The sequence below is a fragment of the Carica papaya genome, chromosome 8 (genome assembly GCF_054855325.1).
Source record: "Carica papaya isolate Zhongbai chromosome 8, ASM5485532v1, whole genome shotgun sequence".
Taxonomy (NCBI): Eukaryota; Viridiplantae; Streptophyta; class Magnoliopsida; order Brassicales; family Caricaceae; genus Carica; species Carica papaya.
In genome coordinates, this window is record NC_142316.1 from 19,337,438 (window position 1) to 19,362,082 (window position 24,645).

Here is a 24,645-nt window from a genome sequence, read left to right on the forward strand (position 1 = left end):
CTCCCTTACCTACGGAGTTCTGATAGAATCCGTTGCATTAGTGCTGGTATGATCGCACCTGTTTCATTTCTTGCTGAAAATACATACATTCCTTCTCCTTCCCTCCCCCTCCCATCAATTGTTTCCTTGTGCGTTCACACTGCACCTCTCCTTCTCGTTCTAATATCGATTAAAATGCCCCTGCTTCTTGACTCACATTTGCGTATAAACCAGCGGACCCTAGTTCCAGTCGCGCGTAACGTCGAACGACCTGTCTGAAAAAAAATTTGTGCGACACGAGGACTTCCCAGGAGTTCACCAATCCGAGTACTACTCTCGCCAAAGCACACTTAACTGCGGAGTTCGGACGGGATCCGGTGCATTAGTGCTGGTATGATCGCACCCGTTTAATTCCGCGCTGCAAATACATAAACTCCTTATCCTTTCTTCCCCCTCCCGTCATTTGTTTCCTTGTGCGTGCGCACTGCACCTCCCGTGCTAGTTCTAATATAAAGTAAAATGCTACGGTGCCGTGACTCACATTTGCGAATAAACCTAAGGATCATAATTCAAGTCGCGCGTATCGTCGAAAGAATCATCTGCAAAAAAATGGGTGGAACATGAGGACTTCCTAAGAAAATGGGTGAAATATAAGGACTTCGCAGGAGGTCACCCATCCTAGTGCTACTCTCGCCCAAGCACCCTTAACTTGCAGAGTTCTGATAGAATCCGTTGCATTGGTGATGGTATGATTGCTCATGTTTCATTCTGCGCTGCAAATACATACACTTTTTCTCCCTCCATCCCCCCTCCCATCATTTTTTTCCTTGTGCGTGCACTCTGCATCTCTCCTTCTCGTTCTAATATCGATTAAAATGCCCCTGTTTCTTGACTCACATTTGCGTATAAAGTCGCGCGTAACGTCGAACGACACATCTGAAAAAAAGAAAATGGGTGCAACACAAGAACTTCTCACGAGGTAACCCATCATTGCACTACTTTCCCCAAAGCACACTTAACTGCGGAGTTCTGATGGGATCCGGTGCATTTATGCTGGTATGATCGCACCTGTTTAATTTCGCGCTGCAAATACATAAACTCCTTCTCCTTTCTTCCCCCTCCCGTCATTTGTTTCCTTGTGCGTGCGCACTGCACCTCTCGTTCTCGTTCAAATATCAGGTAAAATGCCACGGCGCCGTGACTAACTTTTGCGAATAAATCTGCGGACCATAATTAAAGTCGCGCGTAACGTCGAATGGCACATCTGAAAAAAAGAAAACGGGTGCAACACGAGAACCTCCCAAGAGGTAACCCATCTTTGTACTACTATCGCCCAAGTACACTTAACTGCGGAGTTTTGATGGGATCCGGTGCATTTGTGCTGGTGTGACCGCACCTGTTTAATTTCGTGCTGAAAATACATACACTCCTTCTTCCCTACCCCCCTCCCAACATTTGTTTCCTTGTGCGTTCACACTGCACTTCTCCTTCTCGTTCTAATATCGATTAAAATGCCCCTGATTCTTGACTCACATTTGCGTATAAACCAGCGGACCATAGTTCTAGTCGCGCGTAACGTTGAACGACCCATCTAAAAAAAATTGTTGCGATACGAGGACTTCCCAAGAGGTCACCCATCCGAGTACTACTCTCGCCAAAGCATACTTAACTGCAGAGTTCTGATAGGATCCAGTGCATTAGTGCTGGTATGATGCCACTTGTTTAATTTTGCGCTGCAAATACACAAACTCCTTCTCCTTTCTTTCCCCTCCCGTCATTTGTTTCCTTGTGCGTGAGCACTGCACCTCCCGTTCTCGTTCTAATATCAAGTAAAATGCTACAGCGCCGTGACTAACATTTGCGAATAAACCTGAGGACCATAATACAAGTCGCGCGTAACGTCGAAAGAATCATCTGCAAAAAAATGGGTGCAACACGAGGACTTCACAAGAAAATTGGTCAAATATAAGGACTTCGCAGGAGGTAACCCATGCTAGTACTACTCTCGCCCAAGCACCCTTACCTACGGAGTTCTGATAGAATCCGTTGCATTAGTGCTGGTATGATCGCACCTGTTTCATTTCGCGCTGCAAATACATACACTCCTTCTCCTTTCTTCCCCCTCCCGTCATTTGTTTCCTTGTGCGTGCGCACTGCACCTCTCGTTCTCATTCAAATATCAACTCAAATACCACGGCGTCGTGACTCACATTTGCAAATAGATCTGCGGACCATAATTAAAGTTGCGCGTAACGTCGAACGACACATCTGAAAAAAAGAAAATGGGTGCAACACGAGAACTTCCCAGGAGGTAACCCATCATTGTACTACTTTCGCCACAGCACACTTAACTGCAGAGTTCTGATGGGATCCGGTGCATTTGTGCTGGTGTGACCGCACCTGTTTAATTTCGTGCCGAAAATACATACACTCCTTCTTCCCTTCCCCCTCCCATCATTTGTTTCCTTGTGCGTTCACACTGCACCTCTCCTTCTCGTTCTAATATCGATTAAAATGCCCCTGATTCTTGACTCACATTTGCGTATAAACCGGACCATAGTTTCAGTTGCGCGTAACGTCGAACGACCCATCTGAAAAAAAATTGTCGTGATACGAGGACTTTCCAAGAGGTCACCCATCCGAGTATTACTCTCGCCCAAGCACACTTAACTGCAGAGTTCTGATGGGATCCAGTGCATTAGTGCGGGTATGATGCCACTTGTTTAATTTTTCGCTTCAAATACATACACTCTTTCTCTTTTCTTCCTCCTCTCATCATTTGTTTCCTTGTGCGTGCGCACTGCACCTCCCGTACTCCTTCTAATATCAAGTAAAATGCCACGGCCTCGTCACTCACATTTGCGAATAAACCTGCGGACCATAAATCAAGTCGCCCGTAACGTCGAAAGAATCATCTGCAAAAAGATGGGTGCAACACGAGGACCTCCCAAGAAAATGGGTGAAATATAAGGACTTCGCAGGAGGTCACCCATCTGAGTACTTTTCTCGCTCAAGCACCCTTAACTGCGGAATTCTGATAGAATCCGTTGCATTAGTGCTGGTATGATCCCTCATGTTTAATTCCGTACTGCAAATACATACATTCTTTCTCATTCCATCCCCCCTCCCGTCATTTGTTTTCTTGTGCGTGCACTCTGCATCTCTTTTTCTCGTTCTAATATCAAGTAATATGCCCCGGCACCGTGACTCACCTTTGCAAATGAACCAGCGGTTTATAATTCCATTCATGCGTAACGTCTAACAACCCATCTGAAAAAAAATAGGTGCAACACGAGGGCTTCCCAGGTGGTCACCCATCCGAGTACTACCCTCGCCCAAGCACACTTAACTGCGGAGTTCTGATGGGATCCGGAGCTTTAGTGCTGGTATGATCGCACCTGTTTAATTTTTCGCTGTAAATACATAGACTCCTTCTCCTTTCTTCCCCCTCCCGTCATTTGTTTCCTTGTGCGTTCACACTTCACCTCTCATTCTCGTTCTAATAGCGATTAAAATGCCCCTACTTCTTGACTCACATTTGCGTATAAACCAGCGGACCCTAGTTCCAGACGCGCATAACGTCAAACGACCCGTCTGAAAAAAAAACTGGTGCGACACGAGGACTTCCCATGAGGTCACCCATCCGAGTACTATTCTCGCCCCAGCACACTTAACTGCGGAGTTCTAAAGGGATCCGGTACATTAGTGCTGGTATGATCGCACCGGTTTAATTTCGCGCTGCAAATACATAAACTCCTTCTCCTTTCTTCCCCCTCCCGTCATTTGTTTCCTTGTGCGTGCGCACTACACCTCTCGTTCTCGTTTAAATATCAAGTAAAATGCCACGGCGCCGTGATTCACATTTGCGAATAAATTTGTGGACAATAATTAAAGTCGCGCGTAACGTAGAACGACACATCTGAAAAAAAAAAATGGGTGCAACCCGAGGACTTCACGAGAAAATAGGTGAAATATAAGGACTTCGCAGGAGGTAACCCATGCTAGTACTACTCTCGCCCAAGCACCCTTACCTACGGAGTTCTGATAGAATCCGTTGCATTAGTGCTGGTATGATCGCACATGTTTCATTTCGTGCTGAAAATACATACACTCCTTCTCCTTCCCTCCCCCTCCCATCAATTGTTTCCTTGTGCGTTCACACTGCCCTCTCTTTCTCGTTCTAATATCGATTAAAATGGCCTTGCTTCTTGACTCTCATTTGCGTATAAACCAGCGGACCCCAGTTCCAGTCGCCCGTAACGTCGAACGACCCGTCTGAAAAAAAATTAGTGCGACACGAAGACTTCCCAGGAGGTCACCCATGCGAGTACTACTCTCCCCCAAGCACACTTAACTGCAGAGTTCTGATGAGATCCGGTGCATTAGTGCTGGTATGATCGCACTCGTTTAATTCTGCGCTGCAAATACATAAATGCCTTCCCCTTTCTTCCCCCTACCGTCATTTGTTTCCTTGTGCGTGCGCACTGCACCTCCCGTGCTCGTTCTAATATCAAGTAAAATGCTACGGTGCCGTGACTCACATTTGCGAATAAACCTGACGACCATAATTCAAGTCGCGCTTATCGTCGAAACAATCATCTGCAAAAAAATGGGTGCAACACGAGGACTTCCTAAGAAAATTGGTGAAATATAAGGACTTTGCAGGAGGTCACCCATCCTAATGCTACTCTCGCCCAAGCACCCTTAACTTGCGGAGTTCTGATAGAATCCGTCGCATTGGTGCTGGTATGATTGCTCATGTTTCATTCTGCACTGCAAATACATACACTTTTTCTCCCTCCATCCCCCCTCCCGTCATTTGTTTCCTTGTGCGTGCACTCTGCATCTCTCCTTCTCGTTCTAATATCGATTAAAATGCCCCTGCTTCTTGACTCACATTTGCGTATGAACCAGGGGACCCTAGTTCCAGTCGCGCGTAACGTCGAACGACTCGTCTGAAAAAAAAATTAGTGCGACACGAGGACTTCCCAAGAGGTCACCCATCCGAGTACTACTCTCGCCCAAGCACACTTAACTGCGGAGTTCTGATGGGATCCGGTGCATTAGTGCTGGTATGATCGCACAGGTTTAATTTTGCGCTGCAAATACATAAACTCCGTCTCCTTTCTTCCCCCTCCCGTCATTTGTTTCCTTGTGCGTGCGCACTGCACCTCTCGTTCTCGTTCAAATATCAAGTAAAATGCCACGGCGCCGTGACTCACATTTGCGAATAAATTTGTGGACCATAATTAAAGTCGCGCGTAACGTCGAACGACACATCTGAAAAAAAAAAAAGGGTGCATCACGAGGACTTCACAAGAAAATGGGTGAAATATAAGGACTTCGCAGGAGGTAACTCACGCTAGTACTACTCTCGCCCAAGCACCCTTACCTACGGAGTTTTGATAGAATCTGATGCATTAGTGCTGGTATGATCGCACCTGTTTCATTTCGTGCTGAAAATACATACACTCCTTCTCCTTCCCTCCCCCTCCCATCAATTGTTTCCTTGTGCGTTCACACTGCACCTCTCCTTCTCGTTCAAATATCAAGTAAAATGCCACGGCGTCGTGCCTCACACTTGCGAATAAATCTGCGGACCATAATTATAGTCGCGCGTAACGTCGAACGGCACATCTGAAAAAAAGAAAATGGGTGTAACACGAGAACCTCCCAGGAGGTAACCCATCTTTGTACTACTTTCGCCAAAGCACACTTAACTGCGGAGTTCTGATGGGATCCGGTGCATTTGTGCTGGTGTGACCGCACCTGTTTAATTTCGTGCGGAAAATACATACACTCCTTCTTCCCTCCCCCCTCCCATCATTTGTTTCCTTGTGCGTTCACACTGCACCTTTCTTTCTCATTCTAATATCGATGAAAATGCCCCTGATTCTTGACTCACATTTGCGTATAAACCAGCGGACCATAGTTCCAGTCGCGCGTAACGTCGAACGACCCATCTGAAAAAAAATTGTTGCGATACGAGAACTTCCCAAGAGGTCACCCATCCGAGAACTACTCTCGCCCAAGCACACTTAACTACAGAGTTCTGATGGGATCAAGTGCATTAGTGCTGGTATGATGCCACTTGTTTAATTTTGCGCTTCAAATACACACACTCCTTCTCTTTTGTTCCTCCTCCCGTCATTTGTTTCCTTGTGCGTGCGCACTGCACCTCCCGTACTCGTTCTAATATCAAGTAAATGCCACGGCGCCGTGACTCACCTTTGCAAATGAACTAGCGGTTTATAATTCCATTCGCGCGTAACGTCGAAAGAATCATCTCCAAAAAGATGGGTGCAACACGAGGACCTCCCAAGAAAATGGGTGAAATATAAGGACTTCGCAGGAGGTCACCCATCCGAGTACTTTTCTTGCCCAAGCACCCTTAACTGTGGAGTTCTGATAGAATCCGTTGCATTAGTGCTGGTATGATCCCTCATGTTCCATTCTGCACTGCAAATACATACACTCTTTCTTCTTCCATCCCCCGTCCCGTCATTTGTTTCCTTGTGCGTGCGCACTGCACCTCTCGTTCTCGTTCAAATATCAAGTAAAATGCCACGGCGCCGTGACTCACCTTTACAAATGAACCAGCGGTTTATAATTCCATTCGCGCGTAACGTCGAACAACCCATCCGAAAAAAAATAGGTGCAACACGAGGGCTTCCCAAGTAGTCACCCATCCGAGTACTACTCTCGCCCAAGCACACTTAACTGCGGAGTTCTGATGGGATCCGGGGCTTTAGTGCTGGTATGATCGCACCTTTTTAAATTCGCGCTGCAAATACATACACTCCTTCTCCTTTCTTCCCCCTCCCGTCATTTGTTTCCTTGTGCATTCATACTTCACCTCTCATTCTCGTTCTAATATCGATTAAAATGTCCCTGCTTCTTGACTCATATTTGCGTATAAACCAGCGGACCCTAGTTCCAAACGCGCGTAACGTCGAACGATCCGTCTCAAAAAAAATTGGTGCGACACGAGGATTTCCCAGGAGGTCACCCATCCGAGTACTAATCTCGCCCAAGCACACTTCACTGCGGAGTTCTGATGGCATCTGGTGCATAAGTGCTGGTATGATCGCACCTATTTAATTTCGCGCTGCAAATACATAAATTCCTTCTCCTTTCTTCCCCCTCCCGTCATTTGTTTCCTTGTGCGTGCGCACTGCACCTCTCGTTCCCGTTCAAATATCAAGTACAACGCCACGACGCCGTGACTCACATTTGCGAATAAATCTGCGGACCATAATTAAAGTCGCGCGTAACGTCGAACGGCGCATCTGAAAAAAAGAAAATGGGTGCAACACGAGAACTTCCCAGGAGGTAACCCATCATTGTACTACTTTCGCCAAAGCACACTTAACTGCGGAGTTCTGATGGGATCCGGTGCATTTGTGCTGGTGTGACCGCGCCTGTTTAATTTCGTGCTGAAAATACATTCACTCCTTCTTCCCTCCCCCCCTCCCATCATTTGTTTCCTTGTGCGTTCACACTGCACCTCTCCTTCTCGTTCTAACATCGATGAAAATGCCCCTGATTCTTGACTCACATTTGCGTATAAACCAGCAGACCATAGTTCCAGTCGCGAGTAACGTCGAACGACCCATCTGAAAAAAAATTGTTGCGATACGAGAACTTCCCAAGAGGTCACCCATCCGAGTACTACTCTCGCCCAAGCACACTTAACTGCAGAGTTCTGATGGGATCAAGTGCATTAGTGCTGGTATGATGCCACTTGTTTAATTTTGCGCTTCAAATACATACACTCCTTCTCTATTCTTCCTCCTCCCGTCATTTGTTTCCTTGTGCGTTCGCACTGCACCTCCCGTACTCGTTCTAATATTAAGTAAAATGCCACGGCGCCGTGACTCACCTTTGCAAATGAACCAGCGGTTTATAATTCTATTCGCGCGTAACGTCGAAAGAATCATCTGCAAAAAGATGGGTACAACACGAGGACATCCCAAGAAAATGGGTGAAATATAAGGACTACGCAGGAGGTCACCCATCCGAGTACTTTTCTCGCCCAAGCACCCTTAACTGCGGAGTTCTGATAGAATCCGTTGCATTAGTGCTGGTATGATCCCTCATGTTTCATTCTGCACTGCAAATACATACACTGTTTCTCCTCCCATCCCCCGTCCCGTCATTTGTTTCCTTGTGCGTGCGCACTGCACCTCTCGTTCTCGTTCAAATATCAGTAAAATGCCACGGCGCCGTGACTCACATTTGCGAATAAACCTGCGGACCATAAATCAAGCCGCGCGTAACGTCGAAAGAATCATATGCAAAAAGATGGGTGCAACATGAGGACCTCCCAAGAAAATGGGTGAAATATAAGGACTTCGCAGGAGGTCATCCATCCGAGTACTTTTCTCGCCCAAGCACCCTTAACTGCGGAGTTCTGATAGAATCCGTTGCATTAGTGCTGGTATGATCCCTCATGTTTCATTCTGCACTGCAAATACATACACTCTTTCTCCTTCCATCCCCCCTCCCGTCATTTGTTTCCTTGTGCGTGCGCACTGCACCTCTCGTTCTCGTTCAAATATCAGGTAAAACGCCACAGCGTCGTGACTCACATTTGCGAATAAATCTTCGGACCATAATTAAAGTCGCGCGTAACGTCGAATGGCACATCTGAAAAAAAGAAAATGGGTGCATCACGAGGACTTCACAAGAAAATTGGTGAAATATAAGGGCTTCCCAGGAGGTAACCCATGCTAGTACTACTCTCGCCCAAGCACCCTTACCTGCGGAGTTCTGATGGGATCCGGAGCTTTAGTGCTGGTATGATCGCACCTGTTTAATTTTGCGCTTCAAATACATACACTCTTTCTCTTTTCTTCCCCCTCCCGTCATTTGTTTCCTTGTGTGTTCACACTGCACCTCCCATACTTCTTCTAATATCAAGTAAAATGCCCCTGCTTCTTGACTCACATTTGCGTATAAACCAGCGGACCCTAGTTCCAGACGCGCGTAACGTCGAACGACCCGTCTGAAAAAAAAATTAGTGCGACACAAGGACTTCCCGTGAGGTCACCCATCCGAGTACTAATCTCGCCCAAGCACACTTAACTGCAGAGTTCTGATGGGATCCGGTGCATTAGTGCTGGTATGATCGCACCGGTTTAATTTCGCGCTGCAAATACATAAACTCCTTCTCCTTTCTTCCCCCTCCCGTCATTTGTTTCCTTGTGCGTGCGCACTGCACCTCTCGTTCTCGTTCAAATATCAAGTAAAATGCCACGTCGCCGTGACTCACATTTGCGAATAAATTTGTGGACTATAATTAAAGTCGCGCGTAACGTCGAACGGCACATCTGAAAAAAAGAAAATGGGTGCATCACGAGGACTTCACAAGAAAAAGGGTGAAATATAATGACTTCGCAGGAGGTAACCCATGCTAGTACTACTCTCGCCCAAGCACCCTTACCTACGGAGTTCTGATAGAATCCGTTGCATTAGTGCTGGTATGATCGCACCTGTTTCATTTCGTGCTGAAAATACATACACTCCTTCTCCTTCCCTCCCCCTCCCATCAATTGTTTCCTTATGCGTTCACACTGCACCTCTCTTTCTCGTTCAAATATCAAGTAAAATGCCACGGCGCCGTGACTCACATTTGTGAATAAATCTGCGGACCATAATTAAAGTCGCGCGTAACGTCGAACGGCACATCTGAAAAAAAGAAAATGGATGTAACACTAGAACTTCCCAGGAGGTAACCCATCATTGTACTAGTTTCGCCAAAGCACACTTAACTGCGGAGTTCTGATGGGATCCGGTGCATTTGTGCTGGTATGATCGCACCCGTTTAATTCCGCGATGCAAATACATAAACTCCTTCTCCTTTCTTCCTCCTCCCGTCATTTGTTTCCTTGTGCGTGCGCACTGCACCTCCCGTGCTCGTTCTAAAATCAAGTAAAATGCTACGGTGCCGTGACTCACATTTGCGAATAAATCTGACGACCATAATTCAAGTCGCACGTATCGTCGAAAGAATCATCTACAAAAAAATGGGTGCAACACGAGAACTTCCTAAGAAAATTGGTGAAATATAAGGACTTTGCAGGAGGTCACCCATCCTACTGCTACTCTCGCCCAAGCACCCTTAACTTGCGGAGTTCTAATAGAATCCGTCGCATTGGTGCTGGTATGATTGCTCATGTTTCATTCTGCGCTGCAAATACATACACTTTTTCTCCCTCCATCCCCCCTCCTGTCATTTGTTTCCTTGTGCGTTCACACTTCACCTCTCTTTCTCGTTCTAATATCGATTAAAATGCCCCTAATTCTTGACTCACATTTGCGTATAAACCAGCGGACCATAGTTCCAGTCGGGAGTAACGACGAACGACCCATCTGAAAAAAAATTGTTGCGATACGAGGACTTCCCAAGAGGTCAACCATCCGAGTACTACACTCGCCCAAGCACACTTAACTGCAGAGTTCTGATTGGATCCAGTGCATTAGTGCTGGTATGATGCCACTTGTTTAATTTTGCGCTTTAAATACATACACTCCTTCTCTTTTCTTCCTCCTCCCATCATTTATTTCCTTGTGCGTGCGCACTGCACCTCCCGTACTCGTTCTAATATCAAGTAAAATGCCACGGCGCCGTGACTCACATTTGCAAATAAACCTGCGGACCATAAATCAAGCAGCGCGTAACGTCGAAAGAATCATATGCAAAAAGATGGGTGCAACACGAGGACCTCCCAAGAAAATGGGTGAAATATAAGGACTTCGTAGGAGGTCACCCATCCGAGTACTTTTCTCGCCCAAGAACCCTTAACTGCGGAGTTCTGATAGAATCCGTTGCATTAGTGCTGGTATGATCCCTCATGTTTCATTCTGCACTGCAAATACATACACTCTTTCTCCTTCCATCCCCCCTCCCGTCATTTGTTTCCTTGTGCGTGCGCACTGCACCTCTCGTTCTCGTTCAAATATCAGGTAAAATGCCACGGCGCCGTGACTCTCATTTGCGAATAAATCTTCGGACCATAATTAAAGTCGCGCATAAAGTTGAATGGCACATCTGAAAAAAAGAAAATGGGTGCATCACGAGGACTTCACAAGAAAATGGGTGAAATATAAGGACTTCGCAGGAGGTAACCCATGCTAGTACTACTCTCGCCCAAGCACCCTTACCTACGGAGTTCTGATTGGATCCAGTGCATTAGTGCGGGTATGATGCCACTTGTTTAATTTTGCGCTTCAAATACATACACTCTTTCTCTTTTCTTCCTCCTCCCGTCATTTGTTTCCTTGTGCGTGCGCACTGCACCTCCCGTACTTCTTCTAATATCAAGTAAAATGCCACGGCGCCGTGACTCACATTTGCGAATAAACCTGCGGACCATAAATCAAGTCACCCGTAACGTCGAAAGAATCATCTGCAAAAAGATGGGTGCAACACGAGGATCTCCCAAGAAAATGGGTGAAATATAAGGACTTCGCAGGAGGTCACCCATCCGAGTACTTTTCTCGCTCAAGCACCCTTAACTACAGAGTTCTGATAGAATCCGTTGTATTAGTGCTGGTATGATCCCTCATGTTTCATTCCGCACTGCAAATACATACATTCTTTCTCATTCCATCCCATCTCCCGTCATTTGTTTTCTTGTGCGTGCACTCTGCATCTCTCTTTCTCGTTCTAATATCAAGTAATATGCCCCAGCACCGTGACTCACCTTTGCAAATGAACCAGCGGTTTATAATTCCATTCGCGCGTTACGTCGAACAACCCATCCGACAAAAAATAGGTGCAACACGAGGGCTTCCCAGGTGGTCACCCATCCGAGTACTACCCTCGCCCAAGCACACTTAACTGCGGAGTTCTGATGGGATCCGGAGCTTTAGTGCTGGTATGATCGCACCTGTTTAATTTTCTGCTGTAAATACATACACTCCTTCTCCTTTCTTCCCCCTCCCGTCATTTGTTTCCTTGTGCGTTCACACTTCGCCTCTCATTCTCGTTCTAATAGCGATTAAAATGCCCCTGCTTCTTGACTCACATTTGCGTATAAACCAGCGGACCCTAGTTCCAGACGCGCGTAACGTCGAACGACCCGTCTGAAAAAAAAATTAGTGCGACACGAGGACTTCCCGTGAGGTCACCCATCCGAGTACTAATCTCGCCCAAGCACACTTAACTGCGGAGTTCTGATGGGATCCGGTGCATTAGTGCTGGTATGATCGCACCGGTTTAATTTTGCGCTGCAAATACATAAACTCCTTCTCCTTTCTTCCCCCTCCCGTCATTTGTTTCCTTGTGCGTGCGCACTGCACCTCTCGTTCTCGTTCAAATATCAAGTAAAATGCCACGGCGCCGTGACTCACATTTGCGAATAAATTTGGGGACCATAATTAAAGTCGCGCGTAACGTCGAACGACACATCTGAAAAAAAGAAAATGGGTGCATCACGAGGACTTCACAAGAAAATGGGTGAAATATAAGGACTTCGCAGGAGGATACCCATGCTAGTACTACTCTCGCCCAAGCACCCTTAACTTGCGGAGTTCTAATAGAATCCGTCGCATTGGTGCTGGTATGATTGCTCATGTTTCATTCTGCGCCGCAAATACATACACTTTTTCTCCTTCCCTCCCCCTCCCATCAATTGTTTCCTTGTGCGTTCACACTGCACCTCTCCTTCTCGTTCTAATATCGATTAAAATGCCCCTGCTTCTTGACTCACATTTGCGTATAAACCAGTGGACCCTAGTTCCAGTCCTGCGTAACGTCGAACGACCCGTCTGAAAAAAAATTGGTGCGACACGAGGACTTCCCAAGAGGTCACCCATCCGAGTACTACTCTCGTCCAAGCACACTTAATTGCGGAGTTCTGATGGGATCCAGTGCATTAGTGCTGGTATGATCGCACCTAATCAATTTTGCGCTGCAAATAGATAAATTCCTTCCCCTTTCTTCCCCTTCCCATCATTTGTTTCCTTGTGCGTGCGCACTGCACCTCTCGTTCGGGTTCAAATATCAAGTAAAATGCCACGGCGCCGTGACTCACATTTGCGAATAAATCTGTGGACCATAATTAAAGTTGCGCGTAACGTCGAACGACACATCTGAAAAAAAAAAATGGGTGCAACACAAGAACTTCCCACGAGGTAACCCATCATTGCACTACTTTCACCAAAGCACACTTAACTGCGGAGTTCTGATAGGATCCGGTGCATTTATGCTGGTATGATCGCACCTGTTTAATTTTGCGCTGCAAATACATAAACTCCTTCTCCTTTCTTCCCCCTCCCGTCATTTGTTTCCTTGTGCGTGCGCACTGCACCTCTCGTTCTCGTTCAAATATTAGGTAAAATGCAACGGCGCCGTGACTCACATTTGCGAATAAATCTGCGGACCATAATTAAATTCGCGCGTAACGTCGAATGGCACATCTGAAAAAAAGAAAATGGGTGCAACACGAGAACCTCCCAGGAGGTAACCCATCTTTATACTACTTTCGCCAAAGCACACTTAACTGCGGAGTTCTGATGGGATCCGGTGCATTTGTGCTGGTGTGACCGCACTTGTTTAATTTCGTGCTGAAAATACATACACTCCTTCTCCTTTCTTCCCCCTCCCGTCATTTGTTTCCTTGTGCGTTCACACTGCACCTCTCCTTCTCGTTCTAATATCGATTAAAATGCTCCTGATTCTTGACTCACATTTGCGTATAAACCAGCGGACCATAGTTCCAGTCGTGCATAACGTCGAACGACCCATCTAAAAAAAATTGTTGCGATACGAGGACTTCCCAAGAGGTCACCCATCCGAGTACTACTCTCGCCAAAGCATACTTGACTGTAGAGTTCTGATAGGATCCAGTGCATTAGTGCTGGTATGATGCCACTTGTTTAATTTTGCGCTTCAAATACATACACTCATTCTCTTTTCTTCCTCATCCGTCATTTGTTTCCTTGTGCGTGCGCACTGCACCTCCCATACTCGTTCTAACATCAAGTAAAATGCCACGGCGCCGTGACTCACATTTGCAAATAAACCTGTGGAACATAAATCAAGTCGCGCGTAACGTCGAAAGAATCATCTGCAAAAAGAAGGGTACAACACGAGGACCTCCCAAGAAAATGGGTGAAATATAAGGACTTCGCAGGAGGTAACCCATGCTAGTACTACTCTCGCCCAAGCACCCTTACCTACGGAGTTCTGATAGAATCCGTTGCATTAGTGATGGTATGATTGCACCTGTTTCATTTCGTGCTGAAAATACATACACTCCTTCTCCTTCCCTCCCCCTCCCATCAATTGTTTCCTTGTGCGTTCACACTGGTCCTCTCCTTCTCGTTCTAATATCGATTAAAATGCCCCTTCTTCTTGACTCACATTTGCGTATAAACCAGCGGACCCTAGTTTCAGTCGTGCGTAACGTCGAACGACCCGTCTGAAAAAAAATTGGTGCGACACGAGGACTTCCCAGGAGGTCACTCATCCGAGTACTACTCTCACCCAAGCACAATTAACTGTGGAGTTCTGATGGGATCCGGTGCATTAGTGCTGGTATGATCGCACCCGTTTAATTCCGCTCTGCAAATACATAAACTCCATGCCCTTTCTTCCCCCTCCCGTCATTTGTTTCCTTGTGCGTGCGCACTGCACCTCCCGTGCTTGTTCTAATATCAAGTAAAATGCTACGGTGTCATGACTCACATTTGCGAATAAACCTGAGGACCATAATTCAAGTTGTGCGTATCGTCGAAAGAATCATCTGCAAAAAAATGGGTGCAACACGAGAACTTCCTAAGAAAATGGGTGAAATATAAGGACTTCGCAGGAGGTCACCCATCCTAGTGCTACTTTCGCCCAAACACCCTTAACTTGCAAAGTTCTGATAGAATCCGGTGCATTGGTGCTGGTATGATTGTTCATGTTTCATTCTGCGCTGCAAATACATACACTTTTTCGCCCTCCATCCCCCCTCCCGTCATTTGTTTCCTTGTGCGTGCACTCTGCATCTCTCCTTCTCTTTCTAATATCGATTAAATGCCCCTGCTTCTTGACTCACATTTGCGTATAAACCAATGGACCCTTGTTTCAGTCGCGCGTAACGTCGAACGACCCGTCTGAAAAAAAAAATTAGTGCGACACGAGGACTTCCCAGGAGGTCAACCATCCGAGTACTACTCTCGCCCAAGCACACTTAATGGGATCCGGTGCATTAGTGCTGGTATGATCGCACCTGTTTAATTTCGCGCTGTAAATACATAAACTCCTTCTCCTTTCTTTCCCCTCCCGTCATTCGTTTCCTTGTGCATGCGCACTGCACCTCTCGTTCTCATTCAAATATCAAGTAAAATGCCACGGCGCCGTGACTCACATTTGCCAATAAATCTGCGGACCATAATTAAAGTCGCACGTAACGTCGAACGGCACATCTAAAAAAAAGAAAATGGGTGCGACACGAGAACTTCCCAGGAGGTAACCCATCATTGTACTACTTTCGCCAAAGCACACTTAACTGTGGAGTTCTGATGGGATCCGGTGCATTTGTGCTGGTGTGACCGCACCTGTTTAATTTCGTGCGGAAAATACATACACTACTTCTTCCCTCCCCCCTCCCATCATTTGTTTCCTTGTGCGTTCACACTGCACCTCTCCTTCTCATTCTAACATCGATGAAAATGCCCCTGATTCTTGACTCACATTTGCGTATAAACCAGCGGACCATAGTTCCAGTCGCGCGTAACGTCGAACGACCCATCTGAAAAAAAATTATTGCGATACGAGAACTTCCCAAGAGGTCACCCATCCGAGTACTACTCTCGCCCAAGCACACTTAACTGCATAGTTCTGATGGGATCAAGTGCATTAGTGCTAGTATGATGCCACTTGTTTAATTTTGCGCTTCAAATACACACACTCCTTCTCTTTTCTTCCTCCTCCCGTCATTTGTTTCCTTGTGCGTGCGCACTGCACCTCCCGTAGTCGTTCTAATATCAAGTAAAATGCCACGGCGCCGTGACTCACCTTTACAAATGAACTAGCAGTTTATAATTCTATTTGCGCGTAACGTCGAAAGAATCATCTCCAAAAAGATGGGTGCAACACGAGGACCTCCCAAGAAAATGGGTAAAATATAAGGACTTCGCAGGAGGTCACCCATCTGAGTACTTTTCTCGCCCAAGCACCCTTAACTGCGGAGTTCTGATAGAATCCGTTGCATTAGTGCTGGTATGATCCCTCATGTTTCATTCTGCACTGCAAATACATACACTCTTTCTTCTTCCATCCCCCGTCCCGTCATTTGTTTCCTTGTGCGTGCGCACTGCACCTCTCGTTCTCGTTCAAATATCAAGTAAAATGCCACGGCGCCGTGACTCACCTTTGCAAATGAACCAGCGGGTTATAAATTTATTCGCGCGTAACGTCGAACAACCCATCCGAAAAAAAATAGGTGCAACACGAGGGCTTCCCAAGTAGTCACCCATCCGAGTACTACTCTCGCCCAAGTACACTTAACTGTGGAATTCTGATGGGATCCGGGGCTTTAGTGCTGGTATGATCGCACCTGTTTAAATTCGCGCTGCAAAAACATACATTCCTTCTCCTTTCTTCCCCCTCCCGTCATTTGTTTCCTTGTGCGTTCACACTTCACCTCTCATTCTCGTTCTAATATCGATTAAAATGCCCCTGCTTCTTGACTCACATTTGCGTATAAACCAGCGGACCCTAGTTCCAGACGCGCGTAACGTCGAACGACCCGTCTCAAAAAAAATTGGTGCGACACGAGAACTTACCAGGAGGTCACCCATCCGAGTACTAATCTCGCCCAAGCACACTTCACTGCGGAGTTTTGATGGGATCCGGTGCATTAGTGCTGGTATGATCGCACCTGTTTAATTTCGCGCTGCAAATACATAAACTTATACCCCTTTCTTCCCCCTCCCGTCATTTGTTTCCTTGTGCGTGCGCACTGCACCTCCTGTTCTCGTTCTAATATCAAGTAAAATGCTACAGCTTCGTGACTCACATTTGTGAATAAACCTGAGGACCATAATTCAAGTCGCGCGTAACGTCGAAAGAATCATCTGCAAAAAAATGGGTGCAACACGAGGACTACACAAGAAAATGGGTGAAATATAAGGACTTCGCAGGAGGTAACCCATGCTAGTACTACTCTCGCCCAAGCACCCTTACCTACGGAGTTCTGATAGAATCCGTTGCATTAGTGCTGGTATGATCGCACCTGTTTCATTTCGTGCTGAAAATACATACACTCCTTCTCCTTCCCTCCCCCTCCCATCAATTGTTTCCTTGTGCGTTCACACTGCACCTCTCCTTCTCGTTCTAATATCGATTAAAATGGCCCTGCTTCTTGACTCACATTTGCGTATAAACCAGCGGACCCCAGTTCCAGTCGCACGTAACGTCGAACAACCCGTCTAAAAAAAATTGGTGCGACACGAGGACATCCCAGGAGGTCACCCATCCTAGTACTACTCTCGCCCAAGCACAATTAACTGCGGAGTTCTGATGGGATCCGGTGCATTAGTGCTGGTATGATCGCTCCCGTTTAATTCCGCGCTGCAAATACATAAACTCCTTCTCCTTTCTTCTCCCTCCCATCATTTGTTTCCTTGTGCGTGAGCACTGCACCTCTCGTGCTCGTTCTAATGTAAAGTAAAATGCTACGGTGTCGTGACTCACATTTGCGAATAAACCTGTGGACCATAATTCAAGTCGCGCGTATCGTCGAAAGAATCATCTGCAAAAAAATAGGTACAACAAGAGGACTTCCTAAACAAATGGGTGAAAAATAAGGACTTCGCAGGAAGTCACCCATCCTAGTGCTACTCTCGCCCAAGCACCCTTAACTTGCGGAGTTATGATAGAATCCGTTGCATTGGTGCTGGTATGATCGCACCTGTTTCATTTCGCGCTGCAAATACATAAACTCCTTCTCCTTTCTTCCCCCTCCCATGATTTTTTTCCTTGTGCGTGCGCACTGCACCTCTCGTTCTTGTTCAAATATCAAGTAAAATCCCACGGCGCCGTGACTCACATTTGCGAATAAATCTGCGGACCATAATTAAAGTCGCGCGTAACGTCGAACGGCACATCTGAAAAAAAGAAAATAGGTGCAACACAAGAACTTCCCAGGAGGTAACCCATCATTGTACTACTTTCGCCAAAGCACACTTAACTGCGGAGTTCTGATGGGATCCGGTGCATTTGTGCTGGTGTGACCGCACATGTTTAATTTCGTGCTGAAAATACATACACTCCTTCTTCCCTCCCCCCCTCCCATCATTTGTTTCCTTGTGCGTTCACACTGCACCTCTCCTTCTCGTTCTAATATCGATTAAAATTCTCCAGATTCTTGACTCACATTTGCGTATAAACCAGCGGACCATAGTTCCAGTAGCGCGTAACGTTGAACGACCCATCTGAAAAAAAATTGTTGCAATACGAGGACTTCCCAAGAGGTCACCCATCCGAGTACTACTCTCACCCAAGCACACTTAACTGGAGAGTTCTGATTAGATCCAGTGCATTAGTGCTGGTATGATGCCACTTGTTTAATTTTGCGCTTCAAATACATAAACTCCTTCTCTTTTCTTCCTCCTCCTGTCATTTCTTTCATTGTGCGTGCGCACTGTACCTCCCGTGCTCGTTCAAATATCAAGTAAAATGCCACGGCGACGTGACTCCCATTTGCGAATAAACCTGAGGACCATAATTCAAGTCGCGCGTAACGTAGCAAGAATCATCTGCAAAAAAATGTGTGCAACACGAGGACTTCACAAGAAAATGGGTGAAATATAAGGACTTCGCAGGAGGTAACCCATGCTAGTACTACTCTCACCCAAGCACCCTTACCTACGGAGTTCTGATAGAATCCGTTGCATTAGTGCTGGTATCATCGCACCTGTTTCATTTCGTGCTGAAAATATATACACTCCTTCTCCTTCCCTCCCCCTCCCATCAATTGTTTCCTTGTGCGTTCACAATGCACATCTCCTTCTCGTTCTAATATCGATTAAAATGCCCCTGCTTCTTGACTCACATTTGCGTATAAACCAGCGGAACCTAGTTCAAGTCGCGCGTAACGTCGAACAACTCGTCTAAAAAAAAATTGGTACGACACGAGGACTTCGCAGGAGGTCACCCATCCGAGTACTACTCTCGCCCAAGCACACTTAACTGCGGAGTTCTGATGGGATCCGGTGCATTAGTGTTGGTATGATCGTACCTGTTTAATTCCGCGCTGCAAATACATAAACTCCTTCTCCTTTCTTCCCCCTCCCGTCATTTCTTTCCTTTTGCGTGCGCACTGCACCTACCGTGCTCGTTCTAATATCAAATAAAATGCTACGGTGCCGTGACTCACATTTGCGAATAAACCTGAGGACCATAATTCAAGTCGCGCGTATCGTCGAAAGAATTATCTGCAAAAAAATGGGTGAAATATAAGGACTTCGCAGGAGGTCACCCATCCTAGTGCTACTCTCGCCCAAGCACCCTTAACTTGTGGAGTTCTGATAGAATCGGTTGCATTGGTGCTAGTATGATTGCTCATGTCTCATTCTGTGCTGCAAATACATACACTTTTTCTCCCTCCATCCCCCCTCCCGTCATTTGTTTCCTTGTGCGTGCACTCTGCATCTCTCCTTCTCGTTCTAATATCGATTAAAATGCCCCTGCTTCTTGACTCACATTTGCGTATAAACCAGTGGACCCTAGTTCCAGTCACGCGTAACGTCGAACGACCCGTCTGAAAAAAAAATTAGTGCGACACGAGGACTTCCCAGGAGGTCAACCATCCGAGTATTACTCTCGCCCAAGCACAATTAACTGCGGAGTTCATATGGGATCCGGTGCATTAGTGCTAGTACGATCGAATCTGTTTAATTTCGCGCTGCAAATACATAAATTCCTTCTCCTTTCTTCCCCCTCCCGGCATTTGTTTCCAAGTGCGTGCGCACTGCACCTTTCGTTCTCGTTCAAATATCAAGTACAATGCCACGGCACCGTGACTCACATTTGCCAATAAATCTGCAGACCATAATTAAAGTCGCGCGTAATGTCGAACGACACATCTGAAAAAAAGAAAATGGGTGCAACACGAGAACTTCCCACGAGGTAACCCATCATTGTACTACTTTCACCAAAGCACACTTAACTGCGGAGTTCTGATGGGATCTGGTGCATTTGTGCTGGTATGATCGCACCTGTTTAATTTTGCGCTGCAAATACATAAACTCATTCCCCTTTCTTCCCCCTCCCGTCATTTGTTTCCTTGTGCGTGCGCACTGCACCTCCCGTGCTCCTTCTAATATAAAGTAAAATGCTACGGTGCCGTGACTCACATTTGCGAATAAACCTGAGGTCCATAATTCAAGTCGCGCGTATCGTCGAAAGAATCATCTGCAAAAACATGGGTGCAACACGAGGACTTCCTAAGAAAATGGGTGAAATATAAGGACTTCGCAGGAGGTCACCCATCCTAGTGCTACTCTCGCCTAAGCACCCTTAACTTGCGGAGTTCTGATAGAATCCGTTGCATTGGTGCTGGTATGATTGCTCATGTTTCATTCTGCGCTGCAAATACATACACTTTTTCTCCCTCCATCCCCCCTCCCGTCATTTGTTTCCTTGTGCGTGCGCACTGCACCTCTCGTTCTTTTTCAAATATCAAGTAAAATGCCACGGCGCCGTGACTCACATTTGCGAATAAATCTTCGGACCATAATTAAAGTCGCGCGTAACGTCGAACAGCACATCTGAAAAAAAGAAAATGGGTGCAACACGAGAACTTCCCAGGAGGTAACCAATAATTGTACTACTTTCGCCAAAGCACACTTAACTGCGGAGTTCTGATGGGATCCGGTGCATTTGTGCTGGTGTGACCGCACCTGTTTAATTTCGTGCTGAAAATACATACACTCCTTCCCTCCCCCCCTCCCATCATTTATTTTCTTGTACGTTCACACTGCACCTCTCCTTCTCGTTCTAATATCGATTAAAATGCCCCTGATTCTTGACTCACATTTGCGTATAAACCTGCGGACCATAGTTCCAGTCGCGCGTAACGTTGAACGACCCATCTGGAAAAAAATTGTTGCGATACGAGGACTTCCCAAGAGGTCACCCATCCGAGTACTACTCTCGCCCAAGCACACTTAACTGTAGAGTTCTGATGGGATCCAGTGCATTAGTGCTGGTATGATGCCACTTGTTTAATTTTGCGCTTCAAATACATAAACTCCTTCTCTTTTCTTCCTCCTCCTGTAATTTCTTTCCTTGTGCGTGCGCACTGTACCTCTCGTGCTCGTTCTAATATCAAGTAAAATGCCACGGCGACGTGACTCCCATTTGCGAATAAACCTGAGGACCATAATTCAAGTCGCGCGGAACGTAGCAAGAATCATCTGCAAAAAAATGTGTGCAACACGAGGACTTCACAAGAAAATGGGTGAAATATAAGGACTTCGCAGGAGGTAACCCATACTAGTACTACTCTCGCCCAAGCACCCTTACCTACGGAGTTCTGATAGAATCCGTTGCATTAGTGCTGGTATCATCGCACCTGTTTCATTTCGTGCTGAAAATATATACACTCCTTCTCCTTCCCTCCCACTCCCATCAATTGTTTCCTTGTGCGTTCACAATGCACATCTCCTTCTCATTCTAATATCAATTAAAATGCCCTTGCTTCTTGACTCACATTTGCGTATAAACCAGCGGAACCTAGTTCCAGTCGCGCGTAACGTCGAACGACTCGTCTGAAAAAAAATTGGTGCGACACGAGTACTTCGCAGGAGGTCACCCATCCGAGTACTACTCTCGCCCAAGCACACTTAACTGCGGAGTTCTGATGGGATCCGGTGCATTAGTGTTGGTATGATCGCACCTGTTTAATTCCGCGCTGCAAATACATAAAATCCTTCTCCTTTCTTCCCCCTCCCGTCATTTCTTTCCTTGTGCGTGCGCACTGCACCTACCGTGCTCGTTCTAATATCAAATAAAATGCTACGGTGCCGTGACTCACATTTGCGAATAAACCTGAGGACCATAATTCAAGTCGCGCGTATCGTCGAAAGAATTATCTGCAAAAAAATGGGTGAAATATAAGGACTTCGCAGGAGGTCACCCATCCTAGTGCTACTCTCGCCCAAGCACCCTTAACTTGTGGAGTTCTGATAGAATCGGTTGCATTGGTGCTGGTATGATTGCTCATGTTTCATTCTGTGCTGCAAATACATACACTTTTTCTCCCTCCATCCCCCCTCCAGTCATTTGTTTCCTTGTGCGTGCACTCTGCATCTCTCCTTCTCGTTCTAATATCGATTAAAATGCCCCTGCTTCTTGACTCACATTTGCGTATAAACCAGTGGACCCTAGTTCCAGTCACGCGTAACGTCGAACGACCCGTCTGAAAAAAAAATTAGTGCGACACGAGGACTTCTCAGGAGGTCATCCATCCGAGTATTACTCTCGCCCAAGCACAATTAACTGCGGAGTTCTGATGGGATCCGGTGCATTAGTGCTAGTACGATCGAATCTGTTTAATTTCGAGCTGCAAATACATAAATTCCTTCTCCTTTCTTCCCCCTCCCGTCATTTGTTTCCAAGTGCGTGCGCACTGCACCTTTCGTTCTCGTTCAAATATCAAGTACAATGCCACGGCGCCGTGACTCACATTTGCGAATAAATCTGCGGACCATAATTAAAGTCGCGCGTAACGTCGAACGGCACATCTGAAAAAAAGAAAATGGGTGCAACACGAGAACTTCCCACGAGGTAACCCATCATTGTACTACTTTCACCAAAGCACACTTAACTGCGGAGTTCTGATGGGATCCGGTGCATTTGTGCTGGTATGATCGCACCTATTTAATTTTGCGCTGCAAATACATACACTCCTTCTTCCCTCCCCCCCTCCAATCATTTGTTTCCTTGTGCGTTCACACTGCACCTCTCCTTCTCGTTCTAATATCGATTAAAATGCTCCTGATTCTTTACTCACATTTGCGTATAAACAAGCGGACCATAGTTCCAGTCGCGCGTAACGTCGAACGACCCATCTGAAAAAAAATTATTGCGATACGAGGACTTCCCAAGAGGTCACCCATCCGAGTACTACTCTCGCCAAAGCACACTTAACTGCAGAGTTCTGATGGTATGATGCCACTTGTTTAATTTTGCGCTTCAAATACATACACTCCCTCTCTTTTCTTCCTCATCCCGTTATTTATTTCCTTATGCGTGCGCACTGCACCTCCCGTACTCGTTCTAATATCAAGTAAAATGCAACGGCGTCGTGACTAACATTTGCGAATAAACCTGCGGACTATAAATCAAGTCGCGCGTAACGTCGAAAGAATCATCTGCAAAAAGATGGGTGCAACACAAGGACCACTAAAGAAAATGGGTGAAATATAAGGACTTCGCAGGAGGTCACCCATCCGAGTACTTTTCTCACCCAAGCACCCTTAACTGCGGAGTTCTGATAGAATCCGTTGCATTAGTGCTGGTATGATCCCTCATGTTTCATTCTGCACTGCAAATACATACACTCTTTCTCCTTCCAACCCCCCTCCCGTCATTTGTTTCCTTGTGCGTGCACTCTGCATCTCTCTTTCTCGTTCTAATATCAAGTAATATGCCCCGGCACCGTGACTCACCTTTGCAAATGAACCAGCGGTTTATAATTCCATTCGCGCGTAACGTCGAACAACCCATCCGAAAAAAAAATAGGTGCAACACGAGGGCTTCCCAGGTGGTGACCCATCCGAGTACTACTCTCGCCCAAGCACACTTAACTGCGGAGTTCTTATGGGATCCGGAGCTTTAGTGCTGGTATGATCGCACCTGTTTAATTTCGTGCTTCAAATACATACACTCCTTCTCATTTCTTCCCCCTCCCGTCATTTGTTTCCTTGTGCGTTCACACTTCACCTCTCATTCTCGTTCTAATATCAATTAAAATGCCCCTGCTTCTTGACTCACATTTGCGTATAAACCAGTGGACCCTAGTTCCAGAAGCGCGTAACGTCGAACGACCTGTCTGAAAAAAAATTGGTGCGACACAAGGACTTCCCAGGAGGTCACCCATCCGAGAACTAATCTCGCCCAAGCACACTTCACTGCGGAGTTCTGATGGGATCCGGTGCATTAGTGCTGGTATGATCGCACCTATTTAATTTTGCGCTGCAAATACATAAATTCATTCCCTTTTCTTTCCCCTCCCGTCATTTGTTTCCTTGTGCGTGCGCACTGCACCTCCCGTTCTCGTTTTAATATCAAGTAAATAGCTACAGTGCCGTGACTCACATTTGCGAATAAACCTGAGGACCATAATTCAAGTCGCGCGTAACGTCGAAAGAATCATCTGCAAAAAAATGGGTGCAACACGAGGACTTCACAAGAAAATAGGTGAAATATAAGGACTTCGCAGGAGGTAACCCTTGCTAGTACAACTCTCGCCCAAGCACCCTTACATACGTAGTTCTGATAGAATTCGTTGCATTAGTGCTGGTATGATCGCACCAGTTTAATTTCGCGCTGCAAATACATAAACTCCATCTCCTTTCTTCCCCCTCCCGTCATTTGTTTCCTTGTGCATGCGCACTGCACCTCTCGTTCTCGTTCAAATATCAAGTAAAATGCCACGGCGC

At 46.3% G+C, this 24,645-nt stretch overlaps 8 non-coding genes and 34 pseudogenes across 8 annotated transcripts; all 42 read right to left on the reverse strand.

Moving 5' to 3' along the window:
• Window positions 1–265: 265 nt before the first annotated feature.
• LOC148249250 (5S ribosomal RNA) lies at window positions 266–384 on the reverse strand (annotated as a pseudogene).
• Window positions 385–930: 546 nt separating this feature from the next.
• Window positions 931–1,049, reverse strand: LOC148249251 (5S ribosomal RNA; annotated as a pseudogene).
• Window positions 1,050–1,258: 209 nt separating this feature from the next.
• On the reverse strand, window positions 1,259–1,377 carry LOC148249252 (5S ribosomal RNA; annotated as a pseudogene).
• Window positions 1,378–2,262: 885 nt separating this feature from the next.
• On the reverse strand, window positions 2,263–2,381 carry LOC148249253 (5S ribosomal RNA; annotated as a pseudogene).
• Window positions 2,382–3,260: 879 nt separating this feature from the next.
• Window positions 3,261–3,379, reverse strand: LOC148249254 (5S ribosomal RNA). The gene has a single exon (XR_015815722.1). It is a non-coding gene; the product is annotated as a 5S ribosomal RNA (ribosomal RNA).
• A 206-nt stretch (window positions 3,380–3,585) lies between these two features.
• Window positions 3,586–3,704, reverse strand: LOC148249255 (5S ribosomal RNA; annotated as a pseudogene).
• A 561-nt stretch (window positions 3,705–4,265) lies between these two features.
• Window positions 4,266–4,384, reverse strand: LOC148249256 (5S ribosomal RNA; annotated as a pseudogene).
• Window positions 4,385–4,946: 562 nt separating this feature from the next.
• LOC148249257 (5S ribosomal RNA) lies at window positions 4,947–5,065 on the reverse strand. Its single transcript, XR_015815886.1, has one exon. It is a non-coding gene; the product is annotated as a 5S ribosomal RNA (ribosomal RNA).
• A 566-nt stretch (window positions 5,066–5,631) lies between these two features.
• On the reverse strand, window positions 5,632–5,750 carry LOC148249258 (5S ribosomal RNA; annotated as a pseudogene).
• Window positions 5,751–5,953: 203 nt separating this feature from the next.
• LOC148249259 (5S ribosomal RNA) lies at window positions 5,954–6,071 on the reverse strand (annotated as a pseudogene).
• Window positions 6,072–6,631: 560 nt separating this feature from the next.
• On the reverse strand, window positions 6,632–6,750 carry LOC148249260 (5S ribosomal RNA). Its single transcript, XR_015814383.1, has one exon. It is a non-coding gene; the product is annotated as a 5S ribosomal RNA (ribosomal RNA).
• A 205-nt stretch (window positions 6,751–6,955) lies between these two features.
• Window positions 6,956–7,074, reverse strand: LOC148249261 (5S ribosomal RNA; annotated as a pseudogene).
• Window positions 7,075–7,283: 209 nt separating this feature from the next.
• On the reverse strand, window positions 7,284–7,402 carry LOC148249262 (5S ribosomal RNA; annotated as a pseudogene).
• A 204-nt stretch (window positions 7,403–7,606) lies between these two features.
• Window positions 7,607–7,724, reverse strand: LOC148249263 (5S ribosomal RNA; annotated as a pseudogene).
• Window positions 7,725–8,673: 949 nt separating this feature from the next.
• Window positions 8,674–8,792, reverse strand: LOC148249264 (5S ribosomal RNA; annotated as a pseudogene).
• A 206-nt stretch (window positions 8,793–8,998) lies between these two features.
• Window positions 8,999–9,117, reverse strand: LOC148249265 (5S ribosomal RNA; annotated as a pseudogene).
• Window positions 9,118–9,684: 567 nt separating this feature from the next.
• Window positions 9,685–9,803, reverse strand: LOC148249266 (5S ribosomal RNA; annotated as a pseudogene).
• A 561-nt stretch (window positions 9,804–10,364) lies between these two features.
• On the reverse strand, window positions 10,365–10,482 carry LOC148249267 (5S ribosomal RNA; annotated as a pseudogene).
• A 1,274-nt stretch (window positions 10,483–11,756) lies between these two features.
• On the reverse strand, window positions 11,757–11,875 carry LOC148249268 (5S ribosomal RNA). The gene has a single exon (XR_015815733.1). It is a non-coding gene; the product is annotated as a 5S ribosomal RNA (ribosomal RNA).
• A 206-nt stretch (window positions 11,876–12,081) lies between these two features.
• Window positions 12,082–12,200, reverse strand: LOC148249269 (5S ribosomal RNA). The gene has a single exon (XR_015814260.1). It is a non-coding gene; the product is annotated as a 5S ribosomal RNA (ribosomal RNA).
• Window positions 12,201–12,764: 564 nt separating this feature from the next.
• Window positions 12,765–12,883, reverse strand: LOC148249270 (5S ribosomal RNA; annotated as a pseudogene).
• Window positions 12,884–13,091: 208 nt separating this feature from the next.
• LOC148249271 (5S ribosomal RNA) lies at window positions 13,092–13,210 on the reverse strand (annotated as a pseudogene).
• A 209-nt stretch (window positions 13,211–13,419) lies between these two features.
• LOC148249272 (5S ribosomal RNA) lies at window positions 13,420–13,538 on the reverse strand (annotated as a pseudogene).
• An 881-nt stretch (window positions 13,539–14,419) lies between these two features.
• LOC148249273 (5S ribosomal RNA) lies at window positions 14,420–14,538 on the reverse strand (annotated as a pseudogene).
• An 876-nt stretch (window positions 14,539–15,414) lies between these two features.
• LOC148249274 (5S ribosomal RNA) lies at window positions 15,415–15,533 on the reverse strand (annotated as a pseudogene).
• Window positions 15,534–15,736: 203 nt separating this feature from the next.
• Window positions 15,737–15,854, reverse strand: LOC148249275 (5S ribosomal RNA; annotated as a pseudogene).
• A 561-nt stretch (window positions 15,855–16,415) lies between these two features.
• On the reverse strand, window positions 16,416–16,534 carry LOC148249276 (5S ribosomal RNA; annotated as a pseudogene).
• Window positions 16,535–16,739: 205 nt separating this feature from the next.
• On the reverse strand, window positions 16,740–16,858 carry LOC148249277 (5S ribosomal RNA; annotated as a pseudogene).
• Window positions 16,859–17,416: 558 nt separating this feature from the next.
• LOC148249278 (5S ribosomal RNA) lies at window positions 17,417–17,535 on the reverse strand (annotated as a pseudogene).
• A 564-nt stretch (window positions 17,536–18,099) lies between these two features.
• On the reverse strand, window positions 18,100–18,218 carry LOC148249279 (5S ribosomal RNA; annotated as a pseudogene).
• A 558-nt stretch (window positions 18,219–18,776) lies between these two features.
• On the reverse strand, window positions 18,777–18,895 carry LOC148249280 (5S ribosomal RNA; annotated as a pseudogene).
• A 205-nt stretch (window positions 18,896–19,100) lies between these two features.
• On the reverse strand, window positions 19,101–19,219 carry LOC148249281 (5S ribosomal RNA). The gene has a single exon (XR_015815428.1). It is a non-coding gene; the product is annotated as a 5S ribosomal RNA (ribosomal RNA).
• A 532-nt stretch (window positions 19,220–19,751) lies between these two features.
• On the reverse strand, window positions 19,752–19,870 carry LOC148249282 (5S ribosomal RNA; annotated as a pseudogene).
• A 209-nt stretch (window positions 19,871–20,079) lies between these two features.
• LOC148249283 (5S ribosomal RNA) lies at window positions 20,080–20,198 on the reverse strand (annotated as a pseudogene).
• A 565-nt stretch (window positions 20,199–20,763) lies between these two features.
• Window positions 20,764–20,882, reverse strand: LOC148249284 (5S ribosomal RNA; annotated as a pseudogene).
• A 201-nt stretch (window positions 20,883–21,083) lies between these two features.
• LOC148249285 (5S ribosomal RNA) lies at window positions 21,084–21,201 on the reverse strand (annotated as a pseudogene).
• Window positions 21,202–21,761: 560 nt separating this feature from the next.
• Window positions 21,762–21,880, reverse strand: LOC148249286 (5S ribosomal RNA). Its single transcript, XR_015815355.1, has one exon. It is a non-coding gene; the product is annotated as a 5S ribosomal RNA (ribosomal RNA).
• Window positions 21,881–22,412: 532 nt separating this feature from the next.
• Window positions 22,413–22,531, reverse strand: LOC148249287 (5S ribosomal RNA; annotated as a pseudogene).
• Window positions 22,532–22,740: 209 nt separating this feature from the next.
• LOC148249288 (5S ribosomal RNA) lies at window positions 22,741–22,859 on the reverse strand (annotated as a pseudogene).
• Window positions 22,860–23,396: 537 nt separating this feature from the next.
• LOC148249289 (5S ribosomal RNA) lies at window positions 23,397–23,515 on the reverse strand (annotated as a pseudogene).
• A 207-nt stretch (window positions 23,516–23,722) lies between these two features.
• LOC148249290 (5S ribosomal RNA) lies at window positions 23,723–23,841 on the reverse strand. Its single transcript, XR_015814300.1, has one exon. It is a non-coding gene; the product is annotated as a 5S ribosomal RNA (ribosomal RNA).
• Window positions 23,842–24,046: 205 nt separating this feature from the next.
• LOC148249291 (5S ribosomal RNA) lies at window positions 24,047–24,165 on the reverse strand (annotated as a pseudogene).
• Window positions 24,166–24,645: the final 480 nt, after the last annotated feature.